Source organism: Oreochromis aureus, linkage group 10 (assembly GCF_013358895.1).
Source record: "Oreochromis aureus strain Israel breed Guangdong linkage group 10, ZZ_aureus, whole genome shotgun sequence".
In the NCBI taxonomy this organism is placed as follows: Eukaryota; Metazoa; Chordata; class Actinopteri; order Cichliformes; family Cichlidae; genus Oreochromis; species Oreochromis aureus.
In genome coordinates, this window is record NC_052951.1 from 12776224 (window position 1) to 12791562 (window position 15339).

Sequence of the window (15339 nt, forward strand, 5' to 3'; positions counted from 1 at the left end):
AAACAGTTACCTGTTTGCACATCTGTCTGGCTTTCATTTTGCAGTTGTGTCAAATTAAACTCAACTCACTCTTGTGTGAGATATCCTGCTCTTCAGTTGCTAAATGCTCCACTGTGTTCACAAGCTGTTTTCCTGCTTTGACTGTGTGCTGTTTTAGCAGACCACTTAAAGTGTTTTCCAGAGCTTTTTGACTAAAAACAGGGTTTTTTTGGGGGGGAGCAGTGAATCAAAACTGTGGAGCTGCCAGCTTTAAAACCCAAACGGTAAGCTGAAAAATCCTAAAATGAAGTTAAAACAGAGGTTTGTGACTTCTTCCATTAGAGATAAGTGCTATGAAGACTTTCACAGTCCAATATTAAGGTGATCTGTAAATAACAGAAAAAGATTGTCTTTGATGAATATTTATGGGCTTGATTATAATGTAGATTTACTCTGGGTTAGATGTGCCACAATTACATTGCTGGTCTTTTTTATAAACAATTTGGATTGCAGAGTCATTGTGAGAGGTGTCTCTTGGCAACTTCTGACAATGGCTCCTGCCTCCTTGTTCTACTCATCGAAGGTCTTCAGACACATTGCAGAACAGTATTGGCAGTTTGCATGTAAGAGGAATCTAAAGTGGCTGTCATAAGTCCTTGGGCCTTCATGTTGGAAATAACATGAAGCAGAATACTGGGGGTCCTGACATATAGCTGTCCTTTAAGTCAGTTTGGAAAAGAGTCAAAACCATTGCTCTGTGTAGTGCCTTGGCTAGTTTATGACAAAACCAAGAATTATAAAAAACATTTTTATTTCTGTACTACGCTTGACAGCATGACATCAAATGTGAAGTCATTGGCTTGTCACTCGAGCAAAGCAGCTCTAGCAAATAAACAGGAAAATGTCAATTTTACACAGAAGCACAAGTTTAGGATTAGGCAACCAGTTCCTGCAGAGCTAGTCATTCTGACCAGCGATAAGGTTGGACACAGCTGTCACGAGTTAAGTGAGGCCATAACACATTATCACGATGGGCTGAAGTGCATGCAGAGTACAAGAAGAGAAAAACATGGATCTCCTGTAAGAAATAAGATGTCAGACCTCGCTGACATTTTATTTCTTACAGATTGACGGATGTCTTAGTGTTAGTGCTTCTCAATGTGGGGTACAGTTATTAATCGACTTTGGATATGTGGATGGACTTAAGCGCAAACATCATCAATCATAGTGGTACTAAATAAATAACTTTTTTTAATATGAACAAGCATTTTTGAGAGCTAGCAGAAGCTATTTGAAAGCAGCATCCCTCCCAAGAAAAACATTTCCAGAAGTCTTCACCTTGACTGATTTATTAAAACAGGTGTCACCATCATCACGGCGAGCATTCTCATCTGCTCTACTGGGCACACAATGCAAGCCGTTACTAACTATAGTCAGTCGTACTAAAAAGTCATAAGAAAGGTCAGTTAATATAAGACATTTCTAGCTGTTTGCCAGGATTAATGCAGCATGTGAAATATATGACATATGGCCGTGCTTATAGGTCTTTGCTTTGCACAGACATTTTTCATTCATTCTGTGATGAGTCACCTGAAATTTGTGTCAAAGGATCATGAAATCTGGGCTATTTAAAGTAGAGCAGCTAAAGGATTTCTGTGCATATAAAGTGTGTATCTTTTTTTCTCTGCACCACTGAAAAGACAGACGCAAGCACAAGGTTTGAGCTTTTTTTTTTAATGATTTAAAACACTCGTGAACATTCAGTTTGACTGTTTCTGATTTTTATGTCAATAAAGAGGATCGTACTTTTAAACAAGTGTGGATAAAACAAACATTTCTCACTGTTTTGCTCTGCTTTGTCGTACAGAAGCAGTTCGGTGTTGTTGTTTTTTTACCAGGAAAAGACGACAGTTCTGTATTGTGCGTTGAACCGTTAACAGGAAAAAGCTGAAGAAAAAGAAACTTCTGAGCCCCTTTCTCTTTGTGTCTTGGAGCTGTTTAGGAGAGAGGGAGGGGAGGTGCGTGGAGGGGGAGGAGGAGGAGGTAGGTGGAGTAAGGTTGGAGTTCCACACAAGGGGCGAACTGCTGGCAAAGGAGCTGTTTTATACTGTGCTTCTCTAAGCTGTCTATGCCTTCTCTGTTTGTGTTCACTGGGAGTCTGCGTGCACCTGTGTGTTTGAGCACTGGTGTCTGTCATTCCAGTTGGTTGTTTATCAGTGTTGTCATGTTAGCAGCTCATGCAGCAGTCAGTAGGAGAGAAGCAGAACCGGACCTGCTAATAACAAAAACTCAGAGCAAAGGAACGGTGTTTGGAGAGTTTCTGCCTCCATCTTGAGACGAAAGAAATCTGAGGAACAAACTTGCCTAGCTGGAATGAAAGACTGACAACAAGCAGACTTGTGGGGAAAAGGGTAAGTTTCACAAACAGCTAAAGTTACTTCAGGTTGTTTGGTTTGAGCCAGGATCACTGTGAAAGTTTTCACCTTGTTTTTTTTGTTTAGTTTTGTTCCAAATTCTGTTACAAACCTCAGTAAACTGTACAGGATTATGGCAGCGATACACTTTTCTTTGACTTGAGCTTCTGTTTGTGCTCTTTGTGTATCTGTGTGTGCCAACACGTTTGTGGGTGTGTGTTGAATGTTGTGTTGTCTAGTTTGTAGTTAATCTTAGCTGCTCTGCTTCTTTCAGGATATGTCTTCTTTTGCTTTTCATTTGTTGCGACATCTCACATGTCCAGAGGTAAAAAAAAATGTTTTAAAAAAGAACTGCACACACGCAACAGGACAATGTGATGGCTTCACTCCAGAGCAGACAGCATTTACCCCTGCTGGCTTAAATTAAGGCAGTTCACTAGAAAAACATTAATCCATTAACCCTTACTGAAATGATGCTCACATGTTTAAAGCGAAAAAAAAAAAAAAGTGTTGTTGCTAGATTATCTGCATTTGGAGATTTCACCATAGGGCCAGTCTGCATTGTAAAAATGGCCCTTGCCTGACCATGAGCACAAATGACATGATATCACAGCAGGAGTGGATCAGAGAGAACTGCTTTGCTAACTTTTCCAATGATGTTGCTGCTTGTTTAAGGACTATAGTGTAAAACATTATTGGTAGCTTAAATGGATGCCAGCAGACAAGGGCAGAATTGATCAACGTGGCAGCAATGACTATAGAAGGTGGCACGAAAAATTAAAGTTAACTCATGGTTTAGCATCATGTTTTTGAATTGTCTTTTATGCACAGTTATTTAATATGTTGCCCTTAATTATGTAATACTTGATACTTACCAAAACAATCACATATGATGGATTTTGATATCTGTGGGAAAAGTTAGGAATTAAGGATTCGTTCTTTACAGTTCGGTGTGTCTGTGCATTTTGTTTTGATAACGTGTGAGTTTGATCTTTCCTCGGTGTCACACATCATTTCCCCCCGTGAATTCATTCATTTGATAAGCTCCATCACGAGGAGTCATGAAGTAGTGACTAAGTAAAACTGTTGGGGTAATGGGTTAGACCGCCTGACTGTTTAAAATATTGATGCTGCTTGTTGACAGTATATTGATAACTTATAGCAGGAGGAAGCTAATGCCGAAGCAAAGGAAGTTGATATTGCCTTGCTGATATTGTTTCACCCCTAGGTAGGGTTCATATGGTTACAGAAAACTTTTGGTCATGGAATTGGAAAATGGCAAATAAATATACTGGGAAAACTTTTGAAAAGCCAAGACTGAATTTGTGCAGTACCTGGAAAATGCTAAATCAGGTTTCTATTGTTAAGTTATAGGGCATGACTTGAAGGACCAGGACCCAGGATATTAAGTGGAGACTATGTAGACTCATTTGGTGCTCTTAGCATGAGATAGCTAGCTAGCCATGTGAATGTAGATAAGCTTTGGGTGCCTCGAGCATATTAAGTCTCTTCTCCAGAACTGTCTTTTTTTCCCCTTCCTGGTGTGACACCTGCTAGCAGCTGCACCGTTTCCTCTTGCCCACCATGAAGCAAACCATTGTGAGTGATGTGTCCAGAAACTTACCCCAGTTTCCAAAGGAACTGTGGATGCTAAAGGTGGCTAACAGCTACACTAATTTAGCTCTTACTTGATATCTTCTCTGAAGATTGTTCCATCACAAGGTGGGCTATTTTTTCCAACGCTCCTACTGTAGCTTTTTGTTAATTATGGCTACACAATGAATTATCATGGTTTTCAACATTTTCTTTCTATAGACATTTTTCTGGTGTGTTGACCTTAAACGTTTATTTTATATAAAAACACATTATTTTTTATCCATTGGGAGCCTACTTGAAGTCATCCTTGAAGCTCTTTTCTGAACCCAGTGATTTCGGTCATATTTGAGGGCTGCTTATTGACCAAAATGACTGGGTTTGAATCAGAAGTTATAGTGAAGGTAGTCTCTGCCTATATACCCTTAGAAAAATCCAGAAACTATTTTAATGGTCATAATGATATATACTGAGGTGTCAAAACTCATCATTATGGGTACTGGGGAGGTTGTCAAATGTTGTGTTTACGTGGGAAAGAGCTGAGACATATTAAGGTACCACTGTAATAGATTTAATCATTTTTATTTTCATTTTCAATGCAGATATTTTACACAACCATGCATTTCAGAGAATATATGGTGATGAACATTTGCTTAAAAGTCATGGCAGTTTTGCTGTATGAGCCTAATCTGACTCAGCATTGTAATAGAGGACTATGCAACGCTACTCAATTTGCCTTTTCTCCCAAAATTCTGTACATTGTTCTTCCATATAACTTTCAGATTCAGAGAAAGACAGTTGGTAGTTTTATTTATTTTTTTATTATGATGCTGAACAGCCAAACCCATTTCTTACTTTACTTTCTTAATTACATGCACATCTTTTCTCAAGCACACCCCACACATATTAATCTTAATCTTAAATTTAAATGTCATGTAAATTGATGCTTCTTTGGTATGGGAAATAAAAAAAACAACCCATCAACAACATAGTGGCATTTAAAAACTGGTGAGTCTCTTGGATTGTTCAGAGAGACCAAAGAGAGGACTTAATGTTTGTAGCTAAGCTAATGAGCAAGGTAACGTTCATATAATGTTAAAATATTCAATGTCTCTGTGTTTATGAGGGAAGAACCAGAACTTGGTGGTGCTGAAATCAGCTTCTGGGAGGAGCAGTGTGTGAAGAATCCACTCAGTTTATCTTCTTTGAAATTTTGTGGGGATTCATTGAAATTTTCTACATTATATTTGTACACTTACCAGTGACCTCTACGTTAGAGTGCTTTACAGAACAAAAACGATAAGAAGTAGTCATGTTAAGGATGATTAAAAGCGATGAATTCTAGGTTCTGTGTACATGCAGTGCTGAGATGCATAATTAAAGATCGTGAATGCCATGAGCTTGAATGCACTCAGAATGGCTCGACTCAAGTTAATGTCTGTTGTGTGTGATTCTGTTTGACATGCTGTCCAAGGATATCCTGCAGGGAAACAGATTAAAATAGCTCTCCTATTTTTTTTCTCAGGTCTCTTCAATGATTTGCTACTGTTCTTCAAAATACTGACCGGCGTCACCATGACATCCTATTTAGTGCTCACAATAGGGTGTGCTACAAACCTGAGGCAGCTGAAAGTGTAGGACAGGAAGAAAAAAGGAGAGGACATATAGGATGGTGGAGTAACGTCAAGGTATGCTTCAAAATGTGCTTGGTTTCAAACAGAAATGGAGGTACTGTATAGGTATAGTAGTAAAAAAAAATTAGAAAACAGTGTTGGGGGTTGTTGGGAAGAGAAAGGGATCTTTCAGGCTCTGCATGCTTCACATTCTTAGCTGCTGACCTCTGTGGAAAATAATAACAGGCGTACTTGAAGGTCACACCACCACAGCCAGTGGTGGAGTCAGCCTCGTTACTGGCTACAAATTGGATGTTTATAAAGTTATAAAGTGCACTTGTCTTCTCTAATTATCTAATTATAGTGGGATATTACAGTTAGAGATTACTTAAGTTATTTGGAATGATTTTGTTGTTGTGAAACTGTCAAGTACTAAAGGTGTTTGCTCAGTACACTGTGTGGGCTATGAGACAGGACTATTTCTTATAGATGTACAGTAGTGAAGCAATTCTATAGAATGTATGAAGTACCCATCACAAGTGTTTGTCTCAGGTCAAATCATTTTAGGGCTGTAAGGATATCTGGACATATCTTTTTTCCCTAGAAATGTAAAAACTGAAAGCACCGTCACAGACTAAAGTTTAGGTGAAGGTGAAAGAATGTGACAGAGCACCTGTTTTTCCTGCGGTAATCAGCAAGAGGCTTAGGTCTGAAAAGACAGTATCAGGCAGTGATCACACACCATTTCACTAAACGGTTTAGGGTAATCCCTAAACAAACCAAAGGCCAACCAACGCATTAGTGTCTATGAAAACCTCTGCTTGGCTGGTTGCATATGTGGGACATATATCTCTTTAAATATAATCCTGGGGGTTTTGGACAAATAGCTTTGATGTTCTACCTAAATCTTCCCTAAAAGATTTCCTGTATATTTTTTTAATGTGGTTGATTTGATGTATGTATTTGGAAAACTAAACACAAAACATCTGTAGCATCATCAGTTTCCTCCACATCAGAATGACACTCAGAGAGCAAATATTTGAAGGGTAACACTTTTCGTGTGAATTATTATTTGTTGCTATTGTGCAAGTTGTAATCCTCCATAACCTTTCATCTACTTTTCTTACTTTCCCTGCTCCTTGTGTCTGCTGAGGTAATGTTTCGTAAATTTGTGCAGTGATGCAACATGTCATATCATTTTTTTTTTTTTGCTTCTCTTTGCATTAAACAAAGCGATTGCAATGACTGTCATTTCATCTCATTAAGATGAACAAAACTAATTTAATCCAAATTGTGCTGCTGTCAGACTTGTCAAGCTTTAATTGTTATTTTCATATCACAGCCTAGCATAGAAGTGTGTGCAGTCACTTACAAAGAGTAAGATTAGGTCTTGCTCAAGTAAAGCTGTTAGCCATGAATTTTATAAAATTGTTGTTTGGATGTTAAAGCTTGAGTAATCGACACAAGAAATGCTAAAATCCCATTCCGACTTTATAGGTTTAATTTGACTATATGAACACAGACACACTCCTGCTGATTGCTTGTTCTTTAGGTGTTATTTATGCAGTGATTTTTTTTTACATGCAGATCTATGGATTGATTAAAATAAAAGTATCATGCTTTGTAAAGACAGTGGGCTGAAATGAATGGTCTGAACCTGCTCTTTTTTCTTTAGGACAAGCCCTCTTAAAAGGAATAACGCTAATAAACGAACTCCTCGTGTGCCTGCCACACCACATGCCTGCTATCAGTTGTAAAATATGACCGTTTTGCATTCCCTTTTCACTCTTCACCTCGCTCTTTTGACGATCTCATTTCTTTCTCCGTCTACTTTATGTTCTGTTTTCTCTTCCTTTTCTCTCTCTTCCTGTTTGACTTCTAACTGGTTTCTTCACAAATATGTTGTCTGGCTGTTTTGTCTCGCCTTTTGTCTCATTTCACCACGTGGTCGTTGCTGTAAACTGACCCCTGCTCTACTTCACCCTTTTTAAGGCCAAATGGGAAAGCTGTGTATTTATTTAAACGAAGATTTTAATGAAAATCTTAGTTGAATTCTTAAAACATTGGCAATTTTAAATGATGACTTGATATGGAGTAAGTAATACATCACTATATCCTTGCTGCAATGTCTCTAATAATATACACCATATGGACAAAAGTACTGGGCTGCCTACACATTACACCTACGGGAGCTGCTCAGCCATGGAAACCCATGCAGTGATGAATGTGCAAAGTTTTTGTGCTGATGTTAATGCCAGAGGAGGTTTGGAGCTCTGCAGCTATTGAGTCAGCAGAGTGTTGGCAACTTTTACGCACTATGTGCCTCAGCACTCGGTGACCTCACTCTGTAACTTTATGTGGTCTACCACTTTGGGGCTGAGTTACTGTGGTTCCAAAACTCTTCTTATTTGCAGTAACACCACTTACAGCTGATCTCAGAATATCTAGGAGGGAAGAAATTTCACAAACTGACTTGTTGTAACTGTTAAATCCTGTTACGCTCAAACTCAGTGAGATCTTTAGAACGACCCATTCATCCACAAATGTTTGTGAAGGCTGACTGCAAGGCTAGGTGCTTGATTTAACAATACCTGTGGCAACAAGACTCAAAACACCTGAATTCAAAGATTAAGAAGTGTGGCCCAATGCTTTAGCTTTTTTTGAATTTATTCTAAAAACCTGGTAACACACAGACTAGATGAGACTTTTTACTTCCTGCTCCTTTCAAGTTATAGCCCCCCTTTATGTAATGAAGCTGAAAATCCCCCAATTAGAGCATAATTAAGTGGTAAATTTAGTCATTATGGCAGCTTGCGGGATGAATTGCAATGAAATCATTTTTATGGATCTTTCTGATGACTTGTGTTCTGCTTCTGAGAAAGAACTTTTTGTTTTGGGTTAATGTGTATTTAAGCTAGGAAAAGTTTGTAGAGTGGGATTTAATTACAGTTCTCTGTAATATTGAAGTTTTTCCTTTTTAATTGAATTTCTTGGTGATTACTGGAAAAACAAGTACGCTGTGATATATTGAACTCAGCTGACTTTCTTGGAAAAGACAAATCTGTTTGCAATGTTGGATGAAGCAGACAAAATGTACCTATAGGTTAGTAATCTTTAGCTGGAAAAAATGACTGCTTTTATTGTTTCCAATCTGTTGGGTATATTAGGCCTCAGTATGTCATTCCCTTTGAAATGCTGCCTGCTTCTTAGAAAATCTGGCTATTGACGAAAGAACATGACCAAAATAAATAGCACACTGTGAGGGGATTAAGGTTGTTTAAGAGCTTCTAAAATTACAGCCCCCAGAACATATCCAGATGTTGCCTGATCCTCCTCAGGTAACACAAGTGGCAGTGGGGCGGGGTTTAGAGGAGCTAGAGCAGTTCATGCAGAGCACCCCTCAGGTGTGAACGCTTAAGATTTTTGCTGTCCTAGACTCCAGCTGATGTGACTATCATGCAGTATGGAGTTGGCTCTGTGTGTCCTGCTGATCAGCCTTACTATAGAGTAAGGTAGGTCAAGATTTTTCAGTATATTAATCTTTGAAGTTACTCTAAGGTTAGATTCTTAATACGGCAAAAAGCAAAAATTTGTTTTGGTGTAAAAAAAAAAACGAACATAAAAAGAAAATACTGTTGATTTTACAAAGAGAGTGCTGTGTCGAGATTCCGTGTAAGAGGTGGGAACTTGGAGAATTTTACAACTGATTTTCTGAGCAGCACATTTTTTTCTGAGACTTTTTTTCTCAATGCACAAAATATATGGAGAGCAATGTTTAAACCAACAAATAATTTACTAATGTTTGCAACACAAACTTTACTGCTAATTGTACCAATATTTTATTGTTTGCACTTCACCTGGAAATGAACTGACTGCACCTGTGTTTTGATTGGTGAAGATTAGGTGTTAGTGAAGAATTAGTGAGTCTTCTTCATAATTCTAAAACACTCTTTCAGAGTGGGATAGCCTCCAGCCTTCCACACAAAAGAAAACGATAGACAGATTTGTCATTGTACAATTTAGTAGCCAATAGCGTTAGACTTTAATCGGAAGGTCCATTAATCGGAACGTTGGTGGTTTGATCCCTGGCTGCTTCCAGTCTGATTGCTAAATATCCTTGGGCAAGATACTAACCCCAAGTTGGATGCATTTGATACATTGGAGTATGAATGTGTGAGAAAAAGCAAAGAAAAAGTGCTTGTATAAATGGGTGTGAATGGGTGAATGAGGCAATGCGTGCAAAGAGATTTGAGTGCTCAGACTAGAAAAGCACTGTATAAGAACCAGCTCATTTACTATAACTTAGAGAAATCATTTACATAGAGAACAACTTTGAACCAGGGATAAATGTATAACAGAGTGAAGCCATGTAAAAGTTATTGCACATTGCTCTTAATACATCAGTCTCCTCGCTATGGAAACTACTGGTGTTACAGAGATTCTGTCATTCTTCCAGTTGTTCTTCAAGTTGGGCAACATTCTCAGGGTGACAGCTTTTACTTAAAAGAAAAATGTTCTCCATTCTTTAGAGTCTCTTGTGTGATTCAGGACATATGCTTCCGGCAGAAGGAAACAATCTTGTAAGCTAGCATTTTGGTGTATCCACAGACATTCTGGGTGCATTCGTGAAGCCACATAAAGTCACACTACCACCTCTGTGTTTGAGTTGCGGGATAGTGCTCTCCCTGAGCGCTCGCTGTGGTTGTTTTTTCCCCACCTCAAACATGCTGGATCCCATTTGAACCGAACAAATTTATCTTGGTTTCATCTGCATCTGACCAAAGATTGTTCTCCTAATGTTTATCAGATGTCTCTTCATATTCTGTAGCAGAGACCAAACCTGCAAGGTCTTTGTTTGTGTCTTCAGTGTATAGGTTGACATTATGCAATGTCCTCAGACTGTCTGAGCAATTACAGGAACATTAGTAACTCCTCTGCAACGTCTGAAGCACTTCTCAGTTTGTCTAGCATTTTTTCCCCATATGGAGCTATGATGTAGGAGGACAGACAGACAGACAGAGTCTTACAGTCTTACAAAAAATATTGGTTTTTGATTGTTCATAACAGGAACTATGCAACTTTCAATTATTCAGAGGTCAAACCCAGCATGATTGATTTTTATATAGGATGGCAATAGGAAAAGTACTAGGTAACTTTGAAATAGGGTTTACTATTGGAGCGTGGATGGCAGGAGCTTCAGTAATTGCTCAGCTGTCTAGTGTTTAAACAGGAACGGTGACTAAAGTGATGTCCATGATGCTCATGCATTAGTGCCACATGTAAGAAAAACAGAAGAGCATCTCTTTCTCAGCTGACTGAATCGAGGACATTATTAGCCTAGTCAGCAAAAAAAAAAAAAAAGTCCGTTGACTGACACTTACGTACAGAAGGATTTTATAGTAGGATTGCAGTGCATAAACCCCTTTGTTTTAAAGGGGCTATTGTTCATCTTTGCATAAGAATTTTATATAGATCTCTATACATATTAATTGTGAACTACTTTGTATATTGAAACAACATTTAACAACTTAATTTGAGTCTTTCTTTGGTTCTGTTTTGTAACTTGTACATAACTTGTAGTGACTTAACTTTACTAGTTTAAAGTTTTTAATTTTCATATTACCTAAAGTGGGATAGGGCACTAGGAGTAACTGTCTATTATAATTAAAATGGTTCTCCTGCTCTCCGTCTTCTACTGGTAAATATGCAGTGAAACAAAAAGTTGAGAAGAGGTAACTGGCTACACCACACCAAACTAACAAAAACACACACCTTATGTTTTCTCTTATTTTCTTCTCATTGAATATACGTGAGGCACATTTAATATGAATCTGTTAAATTAACCCTTTCACACATAGTGGTCACTACAGTGGGCAGCTATTCAAAGGCTGTTTTCTTGTATTTGCGTCAGTTTTGATGGTATACTTGCACATAAACCACTACATTGGACACTGATGTGTCACTCCATACCCTGCCACCCACTGGTCATTTAATGTTACTATAGATGTATGATGTGTGTCATTGTAATTATTGTTATTTAACCCTGTCAGGGTTTTTTTCTTAAGTATTTTTAATAATCTTTTCATGTCTAAAGATGAATAAAAATACTTAAGAAAAAACTCCTGATTGAGGTTGTCATAATTCATGCATGAAAGGGTTAATACAATAATAGAATAACAAGCTTAAAAGTTGCCATGATTGACAAGCGATTGGTGATTATCTGGACCATCATTGATCCCCAAGACACAGCACTGTATGATTAGATTGCTTCGCAACTAATTGTATTTTTTATGTCTCTATTAAATACGCAGTGACAACAAATAGTTACAAACTAATTCTGTTCCTAAGATGGAATTCAATTACGAAAACATTTACAGTTCTTTAGAAAAAGTATTAAGGAGATGGAAAAAGTCTGAAAAGCTGTCAAAGCCTGGGGTCAAAATGGCTACAAGGACAACGTCAACACAAGAACACAATGTGCAGCTCTTACTAAAAAACATCAAAACACCTGCAGAATTCTGTACAACTTCATAAATCATTTGCTCATTTAACCACTACAAGAAAAACGTTAAGAATGAAATTCTACTTTAAGAGAAAGAAAACACTGGTACCTTAAACCAAAAGGTATTTTGGCATATCTCAAGTTTGTAAAAGACAGACAGAATGTTCCACAAATTTTCTGTGGACGGATGATAAGTTGAAGAACTTTTTTGGCAAAAATGCACAAAGCTATGATATGGATGCAAAAGGCACCACATAAAATCCTGCTCGCACATCCAAGCCATGTTGCTGGGAGCGTCACAGTTTTTCGACTGCCTTGATATCTCAGAGCCTGGACACCTTGCATCAGTTAGGAAGCAATTCATTTTAAATTATATCAATAAAATTTATAGCATGTTGAGGAAGCAGTGCAGGATAATGAGCAAGATGGTTGAAAGGAAACCATAGGAAAAATCAGAGTCCTGATCTTAATCCAAAGAAAATGTAGTCACATGACCTAATGAACTAACACAATAGTCTGTTTTTTAAATATGTGAGCTACCAGGGTGTTTACTGCTAATTTTACAAGCTTATCGTTAGATAAAGCAGCTATTAATCATCTGTGTATTCTCAGTAAGTAATAAGTTCAGTAGAAGAGTTAATCAATTTGCCACGACCTTCTTATTTTACTGCTCTAGGTTATGAAATTAAACTTTCTTCTTTTTCCTTTACTGTCTATTTCTCAAAGTAAGCCTGTGTGTCGTGGGCTGAATCAGCATCTTGAGTGGAAATATAGACCCTTGGGCCAGAGAAGAGGCATTATATCTGCCTGCAGGATGCCCTTGCTGAGTGTGCAAGCTATCTGGAGAAAAAACACAAAAGTGTACATTTCCAAAGATTATCCTTACTTTGAAGAACCTGTGGATGCTATATATACTTTGAAAACTGTATCTGTGTAATTTCATTTTTGCTAAAATCAAGCACAAAACAAAATGTGAAAATGAAATAAGTGGAAGAAAATATGTGGATAGATGACATAAACATACATATTGAAGATTGTTCACCCAGTATCCGTAAGGTCAGTCTCAACATTACACATGCATATAAAGTGTGTTATAAATAACAGTTTGCTCCAGGCTCTTGGTCTGGAGCAAATAATTTTTCTGAAATTCTTTCTAATTATCAGCAGATACAAAAGTGGTACTGTCATCTGCATACATGGCAATGCATAGGTTATAGCAGATGTCCTAAATAGCTGCCCTGATCAACTTTACATTGTCATAATTTTAATGTTTGACAGTAAATCATTAAACAAAATACATGTGCTGTCTCTTGGATTACTAACTCTTCATTCATGTACTGGCTGATGATTTCAATCCATATGCAGACAGTTTAATTAGATGATTTATAAGATTAAAAGCAGCACTACATGTGGAGTGGCACATGTTGGAATTTAGAGTTGATATTGTTTTCAGTCAAACTGAACATTTTTTAACACAATATTCTCCTGGAGTTTACTTAAAACAGACAAAATATAATAGGAGCACCACTTGGTTCAGTAAAAGACTCTTTGGTCATTTGTAAGCATTCACTTTTCAACCATTCCTTTGAAATGCAGTATCTGTGTGCTCAAAGAACACATAAACCAGCTTTGCCACTTAGCTGCTTAAAACATGATCTTTATACTTATTTTTTAGTCAGTTTTGCTTTTATTGGATAGTTGATAGCACAGAGACAAACAGTGATTTATCCTCTCTGTGATCAGAACATTATATGCAAGCAATTTAATGTCCCTGTATATGAAATAATGGCTGTAATGTAACAAATCATGGTCATTTTTGTTGACCTTATGAGACCTATGGCGTACACATTTTCAGTTTGCACACTTGGTTTGAAAGTGACAGTCTGAAGAATTTGCTTTGGGATTCCTTTTTTGTTTTTTATATTGGTGCATAAGGTTTTTAAAAAGCCACAAAGGTTTTAGTTGTGCAGTCAGTACTGGTCTCAGTGTTACGATGGCCTAGCAAAGTGAAAACCACATTTTTGCTTGACAACCAAAGGGTGGTTTGTGCAGCATTAAAAAGCTTTTAGTTAGATTAAGATGCATCGACTGATTGGTGGAATATTATTTTAAACGGAGCCGGAGACACTGCCTTTAGTTTCATTAAAGAGATAATAATAGTACTTTGAAGTAACTTAGCATTATTTCAGAAACTAAAATTGAAAACTAAAAAGGCAAAACAGGTATTATTACCTTTTGTATTTCCTCTAAGTGTTATCAATTTATTTATTTTTTAATTCAAAATAAATCATGTCTACTTCTTCTAAAATTAAAGCTCTTTGTCCTTTTTGTTCTGGTGGCCAGAAAGAATCTTTAATAAATTCACGGCAAATGTTTTCTACAGTTTCAGGGACAGGATAATAATTTGTACTGAATAAGTTAAAACCATTTTTTTTTTTATGTCCCACTCACCAAAAAGCATGTTTTCACACCACCACTTATCCACTTTTCGCACTTTATTTATTTGTTGAAAGGAAGAAAAGTATTTCAAGGATATGTGAGATTTTTTTCCCTCCTCCATCATTGGAGTGGCTTGTTGTTTGTGTTTGACAGCAGTCGGTATGCTGATCCCTGGTAGGGGCAGAGAGAAACAAAGTAAACATACTTGTGCTCGGACATACCTGTTGAGACATTAATGTGCTGTGTTAGCAGTTTTATTGTTAACAGCTGGATCGATGACTAAAAAACAGTCGGACCACTTAAAGGTTACAAAATAAACATTTGTAAATGAGTTTACAGAGTTGGTCCACCCTCTCAACATCTGTTGGATGGATTGATATGAAAATGTGTACGTGTTGGCCCAGAGGTTCATCACTAATGGCTTGGTGACTATGCAGCTAAATATCTCGTGAAATACTTGGTTTGTCATAAATTTTGATATGTGGATAATTCGACACTCTCTGAGGATCAGTTTTAATACATGTTATATCAAAACGTCTGCTAACCGATGATCTCTCCATCTGTACTGTGAAGTGAGGTTAATGAGTCAGTGAGCTATGTTGAGCCTAAAGACATGGCAACGCATACTGCACAGCTTACCTGGTCCGTGGGAGGGTGTGCTGTTTTGGTTTGAAATCATAAGTAGCATTTTCACCAGTTATTTCCCTGAAATTATGCTCTAAGTGCCATAAATGGTCTCATTTGATAAAATGTCTTATGTACGCAAAACTGTTGAGCTACTACTGATTGAACCCATGCA

At 37.5% G+C, this 15339-nt stretch overlaps 1 long non-coding RNA gene across 1 annotated transcript in view; it reads left to right on the forward strand.

Moving 5' to 3' along the window:
* The first annotated feature begins 2071 nt into the window (after positions 1 to 2071).
* The window catches only part of LOC120442202, a 38435-nt gene continuing 25167 nt past the window's right edge, over positions 2072 to 15339 (forward strand). The window contains exons 1-2 of the long non-coding RNA XR_005614568.1: positions 2072 to 2390; positions 5512 to 5674. This is a non-coding gene — a long non-coding RNA (uncharacterized LOC120442202). The remainder of the gene's footprint in view (positions 2391 to 5511; positions 5675 to 15339) is intronic.